Raw genomic sequence first — 9,011 nt, 5'->3', positions numbered from 1 at the left:
GCGTCGGGCTCCCTGCTCAGCTGGGGGGTCTGCTTCTCCCTCTCCCTCTGCCCTTCCTCCTTCTCATGCTCTCGTTGTCTCAAATAAAAAAATTAAATCTTGGCCAGCCCCGGTGGCTGAGCGGTTTAGCACCGCCTTCGGCCCAGGACGTGATCCTAGAGACCCGGGATCGTGTCCCACATCGGGCTCCCCACATGGAGCCTGCTTCTCCCTCTTCCTATCTGTGTGTGTGTGTGTGTGTGTGTGTCTAATAAATAAATAAAATCTTTAAAAAAAAAAAGTAAATTCTTAAAGGGAAAAAAAAGGCAACACCTGCACTTGGCTGAGTACATTTTCACTGGACAGCGGTTCTCAGACATAAGGTCACATCCGAGTCCCGTGGAGGACTTGTCAAAACGCGGGGTGCCAGCCCAGCGTCGCCGCCCCAGCGGCGAGGCCCGAGCCCCTGCGGCCCTAACGGGCTCCCCGCGATGCACCTGCTGCGGCCCAGTGCGCACAGCCTGCGAGCCGCTGGGCCGCACCCAGAGCAGGAGGAGGGGCACGCGGGAGGCAGGAGGCAGCGAGGGGACACGACGTGTAAGAGCCACCAGGGTTTAGAGAGAAGAGCCAGTCTGCGAGGCTCGAACGCCACAGGGCGCTGGGTGCAGGCGATGATGGACTCGGGCGCCAAGCCTCGGCGTCTGGACTTGTGCCCGGGAGCCAAGGGCAGCCACAGGAGGCTCTCGAGGGGGCAGGACATGAGCAGATTGGCACTTCGGCAAGATCACCGCGGAGGGCAGGGGGAGGGGGGCTCCTAGGAGGCTGTCACCACCGGCCGTCAGATCCCGCTAGCTGTGGCCTTGTTGGGAGCCAGGGTCCGGCCGTGGGAAGTCACCAGAAACCTCGGCCAGCAGCAGGGCATATTTTTTTTTGTGCATATTTTTTTTAAAAAAAGCAACATGGACAGGCACTCGTGTGGCAGCCAGCAGGAAGCCGGACCGTCTCCGACAACCCTCCTGGCGGCCCGTGCCCAGACGCCACAGCAGAAGCTCGGAGTCCAGGGGCCCACCTGCGCGGAGGCCGAGCCAGATGCAAACCCAGAGGTGAAGCCCATCCCTTCCTACCACTCCACACTCCACACTTCCCATGTCTGGATGCCCGAGGAGCTTGCCCCCATTCCTCCAGGGGCTTTTTTTTTTTTTTTTAAGATTTTGATTATTTATTCATGGGAGGCACACAGAGAGGCAGAGACACGGGCTCCCTATGGGGAGCCCGATGCGGGACTTGATCCTGGGACCCCAGGATCACGCCCTGGACCGAAGGCAGACGCCCAACCGCTGAGCCACCCAGGCGCCCCTCCTCCAGGGGCTTTGAGGCTGTGTGTCTTGGGTTGTAAGTGCCAAATGTTGTGATGTAGTTGCCTGCCAAACCGTCCTGTCCCAGCTGCAACAATGCAAGTCCTGATGGGGACGGAGAGAGCCAAGGACGGGGGACTCTGCTGAGCACCGGGCTCTTCCTGTGGAGCAGTAAGTCAGGAGGGTGGGGAGAAGGGTGTCATCCTGCCCATCAGCTCTCCTGACATAACTTGGAATAATTCTCCGAAGCTCCCAGGTCAGTGGGTGAAAGCACTGAGCCAGCCCTGCCAACATCCCGGGAACAAGGGGAACAATGACAAGAGCTCACTTGTCAGGTAGAAAGTGATTTTTCCCCCCATGGATTTAACTCGATTAGGAATCAGGCACTGAGAGAAAGGCAGAAGAAGGACAGAGGAATGGATGGCAGAGGCGGAAGGAGTTCTTAACCTCGAGTCAGAAGAGCTGGGTCCAGGAGTCCCAGCGGCCACTTGCTGGCTGGGTGACCTTGGGCAAGTCCCTTCCCCTCTCTGGGCTTCAGCGCTTTCAACCAGTAAAATTTTGCAGATAGGGGAGATTATCTCTAAGCTCCCTTCCAGCTTTGACATTCTATGCTTTCTTCTTTTCAATATACCTGACATTCTATGCTTTTTTCTTTTCCAGGAAAATGTCAAACATTTTCAAAGGGCAAGCTTCTGTGTTTGCCAGACACCTTTTGTCACCCTTCAGCTGGTCTTGTCTACATTCGTGTCCAGGGGATTTTCTGCAATGTATGTGTTTTCTCATTTCTCTAGCTATATTTCCTTGTTTGCGTTGGTTGACTGTTGCAGAAACAGGGCACTGTTTTTTTAAGCAAATATGCAGCCCCATGCCAACAGGAATATCCTGTTTACAAGAACCTCCTTCTACAAGGTACCAGCTGTTTGAAAACATTTGTGTATTGCCACATCAGAATAATCTCCTGATAAGCAATAATTTTTTTTCTAGTAACATAATTTTCTTTAATGTCATCATACAGTAGGGTAGAGCTCCTTAAAAAGTAAATACCCAAAGTGATCACCGTGATAACCCGGTTTCTTCCTCTCCTCTATTCATCTGCTGGGCCCCACCGTACAAAATGCTGCAAACCGAGTGGCTCACACAACAGAAATGGCTCGTCTCATAGCTCTGGAGACTCGAGGTCTGAGATCCAAGTGTTGGCAAGACTAGGTTGGGTCCTTCTGGGGGCCGTGAGGGAGACTCCATTCCCTGTCTCCCTCTCGCCTCGCTTCTGGGGTTTGGCTGGCAATCTCTGACATTCTTTGGCCTGTAGAAGTATCACCCATCTCTGCCTTCATCTTCACACGGTATTGTCCCTGGATGGGAGTCTGTGACCAAATTTCCCCATTTTATGAAAAGCGTCAGTCGAGTCAGATTAGGGGCCTACCGTACTCTATTTAACCTTAGATAACTTAGGCTTCCAACTACAGAGTCACTCCCTGTAATTGGCCCAGAGCTGGTCTGAAACCCTTCACTGTGTTTGTACTCGCTGCACTCTCCACGGGCTGCTCCTAACCATTAGTCAATGGCCCGGTGTACCACGGCAGCCCTGACCCTGGGAGACGCTGGACTCCTCTGCGAGGTGACACTGGCTCAAGGTCTCCCCGACAACCTTGCTGAACCTTCCTGAGGCTGCACGGCAGTCGAGAATGCTTCTCCCCAACTTCCTTCCTTGTCTCCTTCACTTGGGGTCAGACTCGTGGCCACCCTTGTTCTGCCCACAGACCACTCTGTTCCCTTTCTTTTTGTTTTTTTTTTTGTTTTTGTTTTTGTTTTGTTTTTAAGATTTTATTTATTTATTCATGAGAGACAGAGAGACAGAGATACAGGCAGAGGGAGAAGCAGGCTCCATGCAGGGAGCCTGACGTGGGACTCGATCCTGGGTCTCCAGGATCAGGCCCTGGGCCGAAGGTGGCACTAAACAGCTGAGCCACCTGGGCTGTCCTCTGTTCCCTTTCTGACCCCCAGAGCCTCCCCAGCCTCCCGTCGCTCCCTCTTGGTTTTCCCTCACAGGTGTTTCTCCCAAGAAAATCCCTCCAGGTTTAATCCCATGTCTCATTGGTGGAGGGCCTGCAACTAACGTAAAAGATGACTACGACTTAGTGGCTTCAAAACAACAATGAGCTACCACCGCACACCCATCAAGGTGGCCACCCTGAAAAGACAAACAAACAAAAATAGCAAATAATAAGTGTTTGTGAGGATCTAAAGTAATTAGAACATGGGTGCACTGTTAGGAAGAATGTAAAGTGGTAAAAAAAAAAAAAAAGAATGTAAAGTGGTGTGGCCATCCTGAAACACAATACGGCAGGTTTCAAAAACTTAAACATAGATTTACCACATGGTCCAGTAATTCCAGTCCTGGATATATACCTAAAAGAATTGAAATCGGGTCTCAAACAGATATTGTGCACCCACGTTCGTAGCATCATGATTCATGGTAGCCAAAAGGGGGGCCCAGCCTAAGTGCACAGCAATGGATGAGTGGATAAGCAAAATGTGGAATATATCTAATGGAATACTGTTCAGCCTTTAAGAAAAAAAAAAGATTTATTCATTTATTCATGAGAGACACAGAGACACAGGCAGAGGGAGAAGCAGCTCCCTGCGGGGATCCTGATTCGGGACTCGATCCCAGGGCCCCAGGATCACGCCCTGAGCCAAAGACAGATGCTCAACCACTGAGCCACCCAGGGGTCCTTATTATTCAACCTTCAAAAGGGGGGGGATTTCTGACATATGGCACAACACGGGTGAACCTGTGGACATTCTGCTAAGTAAAATAAGCCAGCCACAAAACAGAAAAAGGCTGCGTGATTCCACTTGTGTGAGGTACCGAGGGTACTCAAATTCCTAGGAACAGAAGGTGGACCGGTGGTTACGAGGGGCTGGGAGGCCGGGGCACATGGGGAGTTGGTGTTTGATGGGCAAGGGTTCAGTAGGAGAGGTTGAGGAGCTGAGGGAGAGCACAGTTCAGAACAGAGAGCCCTGAGCTTGAGGCAGAGAAGCCTGGCTTTGATGGAGCTGTCGGGTCAGAGTCTCAGCACCTGGTGGGCTAAGGTCCTGTGAAATCTGGATGCCAGGCTGCTGGACAGCCCCCCCTAAGTCCCCTGAAGTGACCACTCACACTCTTCCAGCAGGTGGGGGCCCCTCCCACGCCCTCTGCCTCACTCCACAGGTGTGGTGGCTCCTTGGAGTTCTGCTGGCTGTGGGGCCTAGGGGTGCAGCCCTTGGTCTGCTCCTCGGTGGCCCTGGGGACAACTCTGCTCCCCTTCCCAGCTGTATCCCCGCTCCTCCCTCAGCCTAGCCTCCTCCTACAGGGAGGCCACAATCAGAATTTTGAGAGGAGGCACTTTACGGTTTCCCCCACAGACACACCCCAAACACCAAATCCTGTTGAAAAGGGCTTCTAATACCTGGGTGCAAAGGCCAGGGAAGACTCAAGCAGAGCATTTTCTCTTTAAAAGACCAAAATGATCTGAAGGCTTCTGATTACCAGTTTATTTACCACTTTAAAACCCAAAGTGTCCTCATCCTTTTTTTTTTTTTTTTTTAAGCAGGCTCTATGCCCAGCATGGGGCTTGAACTCACAACCCTGAGATCAAGAGTCGCACGCTCTACCGACTGAGCCAGCCAGGCGCCCCTAAAGTCTCCTAATCTTTTCACTGTTGGGATGGTCCTTATTCACACTCATTTCAAGGAGCTTTATGATTCACCAGACAGCTGGTAGTGAATTGGAAAACATGTTTATAGAGTCGGCTTATTGCTTCATAAACTTTTTTTTTTTTTTTTTTTTTTTTTTTAGGTGAGAGAAAGACAGAAAGCAGGAGTGACTCCTAGCAAGGAGGTTCCCCCTAAGTGAACCGTTGTGACCGTTTTAAGTGCATCCTTTTTTTGCCTGGCTAGACCAGGAAGGTACGAGATGCAAAAATAGCCAGGCTTTTCTGTCTGAAAGTTTTCATTTTTAAAGAGAGAAAATACAGAGTTGAGCACCGGCCAAAGGAGTTTGGCCAAATAAATATTCAACAGACAGAAAAGAAGAAACTGCTTTCTGATTTCACTACTTTCTTTTCAGCCTCTCATCTTCAAGCTGTAGTTAGGGAAAGTCATTAGGGGCTCAGGCTTGTGGTTAAGGTGCAAATCCTTACTCAACCGAATACCTGGGGCAAGCTGTATAATCTCTGTGTGCCTCAGTTTCCTATTCTGTAAACTGGGAACAAAAATAGTGACTCCTTCATAAGTGACTCCTTTATGAGGGCGTGAGTACTAACCACAGCTTAAAATTGCTGCACGTTTTCTATGTGCCAGGCATTGTGCTAAGTCTTTTATATATGTTGACTCACTTAATCCTCAAGCCCGGGATGATCTAATTCCAAAGCGTATGACCCTAACGACAACACGATACCACATTGTGTTAATTGAGGAATGCACATAAAAACAAGAAGGCCTGGCCTCAGTAAATATTCAGTAGTCGTGGCATTTCCCTCCTGATTTAGGGGTGTGGGTTGGTGGTTCAGAGATGAAAAAATTGTCTAAAATCACAACTCCATGAGACAGTAGAGCTGAGGCTAGCAGTGGATATTCCCTCCCTGAACCCAAGCGAAGAGTGCAGCCGTGCAGAGGAGACTGGCCATCGGGCAGGGAGGTGAGGCCTTGAGGTGAACTTTGAGAGAAGAGAGGAGATGGAGGAGGGGCTAGAAGGGCTCTCTAGGCAAGGTCAAGTCCTAGAGCCCATGAAGTGCAGGGCAAATCAGCATTCTGGATATGGCACATGGAGGGGTGACCGTGGCGTGCGTGAGGGGAGCAAGGCTGAAGAGTATTCTGGGCCTGGTCTCAGACAGTTCTGAGTTTCAGGCCATGGCTATACTTCACCAGCTCCTAAACATTCTGAAACTTTACAACCCAACAATCTACTTCTTGGTATATACCTGAGATGAAGCCCTAATCGTGTGCACCAGAAAATACACCCAGAGTGTTCATAGCAATGTTGTAAATAGTGCCAAACTCCTGGAAACAAGCCTACTGTCCATCAGCAGGTGAATGAATGAATGGATGGATGAATGAATGAATGAGTGAATGTATGATGGTATAATTACATAATGGAATACTCCTCAGAGGGGAGCATGAGTGAATTATAGCCGCATTCAATTAATGGAACTAGTGAATAAACCAAGCAAGGTGCATACGATTTCAGAGTATTTTCCCTATTATGAAGCTCAAAACAAGTGAAACAAAATAAACCAAATTATAGACTGTTTTTTTCTATACACATTTGGAGTGAAACCATTAAATCATAAATGGAACATCCAACAGAAAGTTCAGGAAAGTGGCCGCAAAAGAAGGTCTGCGAGGGTCTCCAGGGTGGGGAGTTAGTAGAGGCTCTCCCAGGTGAACGCATTAGTACCGGAGATGTCCCAGTTCTTGAGGTGGCTGGTGGTTTAAGGGTATCCATTTTTAAATTACATTTCATGATTTACATAGGTAGTACATAGATCTTGCCTCTTAATAATATTAATACTTTTAACATGAAAAGGCAGAAATGCCTGATGGAAATTCTCGGATAAACTAAGTGAGAGAGCTCTAAATCAGAGCCACTTGTGACCCTTGAGAGTGCAAGGCTTCGGGTTATGTGGTGTTCGCCCTCCGGCTCTTCTATCGATTTATGATGCTGTTCCAGTCTTGCATTCATGCAACAACCATTCTCAGAGTCCCTACACTGTGCCAGGAACTTGGAGATAAAGCATCCGGCCTTGGTCCAGAGGAGCCCAGAATTGGGAGGATGCGAACTGTAGGGACCCACAAAGTTGTGGCGTCAGGTCCCGGCTCGTCTGGCCCCCACACGGTGGCCCCTAGGGTGTGCTTGAGATGAAGCCACGACTGGCAGGCAGGGAGCAGCTTTCATCAGTGGCGCAGAGCTCATCCTCCGGGCAGGTCTCCCTTGTCTCTCTCAGCTCGGGGCAGAGGCAGTCTCGGCATCAGGCATCACAGGTTCCCCCTTTGTGGCCTGACTTGCTGACGCATAGACAGCGTGCACCCTCCGGTCGTCCTCCAGCCCCCAGGCCCCGCACAGGACTCAACCAGCCAGTGTCTGCTGGCTGTCAGAGTGTGCCGATGTTGGCCCTGCATTTATCTGCAGCCTCGACTGTTGCACCAACCCTTCTGCTCGACACTGGGGCCGCGCCTGGAAGTACCGGACATAGGCTCCGGGCCTTAGAAGGGCTCGGGCCTAAAGCTGTGCCTCTCAATGCCAATGTGTTCCTCTCCCCAGACACTTAGGCAATTTAAACACACCTTTGAAAAATAAAGATATTCTATTTTTCCAGGAAATCATGTATAAGATGATTAGTAAAATAGTATTCTGTGTCTTTCATCTGAAAACGTCTTTCTCATCTGTCGTGTTGGCTCCCCAGGACTTGGGGCTACACCCAGGAATTCCTGCAGTACCCTGTGTGTCGTGAGTCCTGGTCCTCATGGCTCAGCATGGAAGTGCTTCTTCACGCTTGGGTCCTTCCTGCTGGCACAGATGATTGTCGAGGGCAGAGAGCCATCCCTGGTTGGGTCTCCCTGTTGTCAGGGCCTGGCTCGGAGGAGCTACTCAGGCAAGTGCTGGTGAATGTCTGAAGGGAAGAAAGCGTTCCTGGATTTTGATCTTGAGCTTCTCCTCTTAGGCTTTGTCCTTCTAAGGGCAAAGTAGTGTCCTAATTGTCTTCTCTGAGCTGCTTGCATTTGCAGGATCTCAAAGAGGCCTCAAAACCACATTCTGTAAGCAGGGTGTGTGCGCGCACGCATGTATAGATGCACGAACATGCAATCCGGTTATTCTAGTTACACAGCATCACATTGAAAACCCCAGAGCACCAGGCTGTCCTCATTTGTGAGTTTAAAAATAACAACCCCTTGCATTCATTCAAAAGTGTTTATGGTTTACAAAATGCTTCCACGGCCGTTCACTCAGGTCAAAACTCACAGCAACCTGGGGGAGGTGGGTATCCGTCCCCTGTCCCATCTTATGGATGGGGACACTGACGCTCAGAGGGGAAAAACTGAGTTGACCAAATGCAAACAGAATGAGGTCTCCCAAGTCCTGAGTTGCACGTGGCAACAGGCTGTGTAGACTCAGTTGGGGTACCACGCTATACAGTGCATGGTCCACCCCCCCACCCCCCGTGAGGATGAGTTGCAGAGAGGAGGTTGAAACGCTCTGGGCCCTGGCTTGTCACTAAGGTTCTGCTCTGGTCAGGAGCTCGTTTCTGCCTGAAGTGGAGACGGGAACCTCACAGTAAAGAGCTGTGCTTTATGCCTGCTGTTCGGCAATTGCTCCGAGCCTCCTGCACTGGGCCTCAGGCTGGGCTCGGTAGGCAGTTGAGAGTCAGCTTAGCTGTGTGTCCTGCCTGCTGGAATTCACAAAGGAAATACTTGACCCAGCCTGGTAGGAAGCGTGGCGGGGGTCAGAAAAGCTTCTGGAATGAAAGCCTCAGCTGGGTCTCCCAGTGTGAGTAGGCAGGAGCTGGGGAGCCGTGTGATGGGTTGGGATGCAGGGAGGTAGCTGCGAGCAGGCGGGGGTGGGGGGGTGGGGGGGGAAGGGGGTATCAGGGCCGAGAAAGAGGTCATGCAAAGACACACTTCGGGCTCTTCACACCA

The 9,011-nt window shown here is 50.7% G+C and overlaps 1 non-coding gene across 1 annotated transcript; it reads right to left on the bottom strand.

Moving 5' to 3' along the window:
• Window positions 1-4,936: 4,936 nt before the first annotated feature.
• On the bottom strand, window positions 4,937-5,009 carry TRNAK-CUU (transfer RNA lysine (anticodon CUU)). The gene has a single exon. It is a non-coding gene; the product is annotated as a tRNA-Lys (tRNA).
• Between the last annotated feature and the right edge of the window lie 4,002 nt (window positions 5,010-9,011).

The sequence above is a fragment of the Nyctereutes procyonoides genome, unplaced genomic scaffold (genome assembly GCF_905146905.1).
Source record: "Nyctereutes procyonoides isolate TBG_1078 unplaced genomic scaffold, NYPRO_anot_genome, whole genome shotgun sequence".
NCBI classification, from domain to species: Eukaryota; Metazoa; Chordata; class Mammalia; order Carnivora; family Canidae; genus Nyctereutes; species Nyctereutes procyonoides.
Note: the sequence above shows the minus strand (reverse complement) of the source record. Positions and strands in the feature narration are given on the sequence as shown.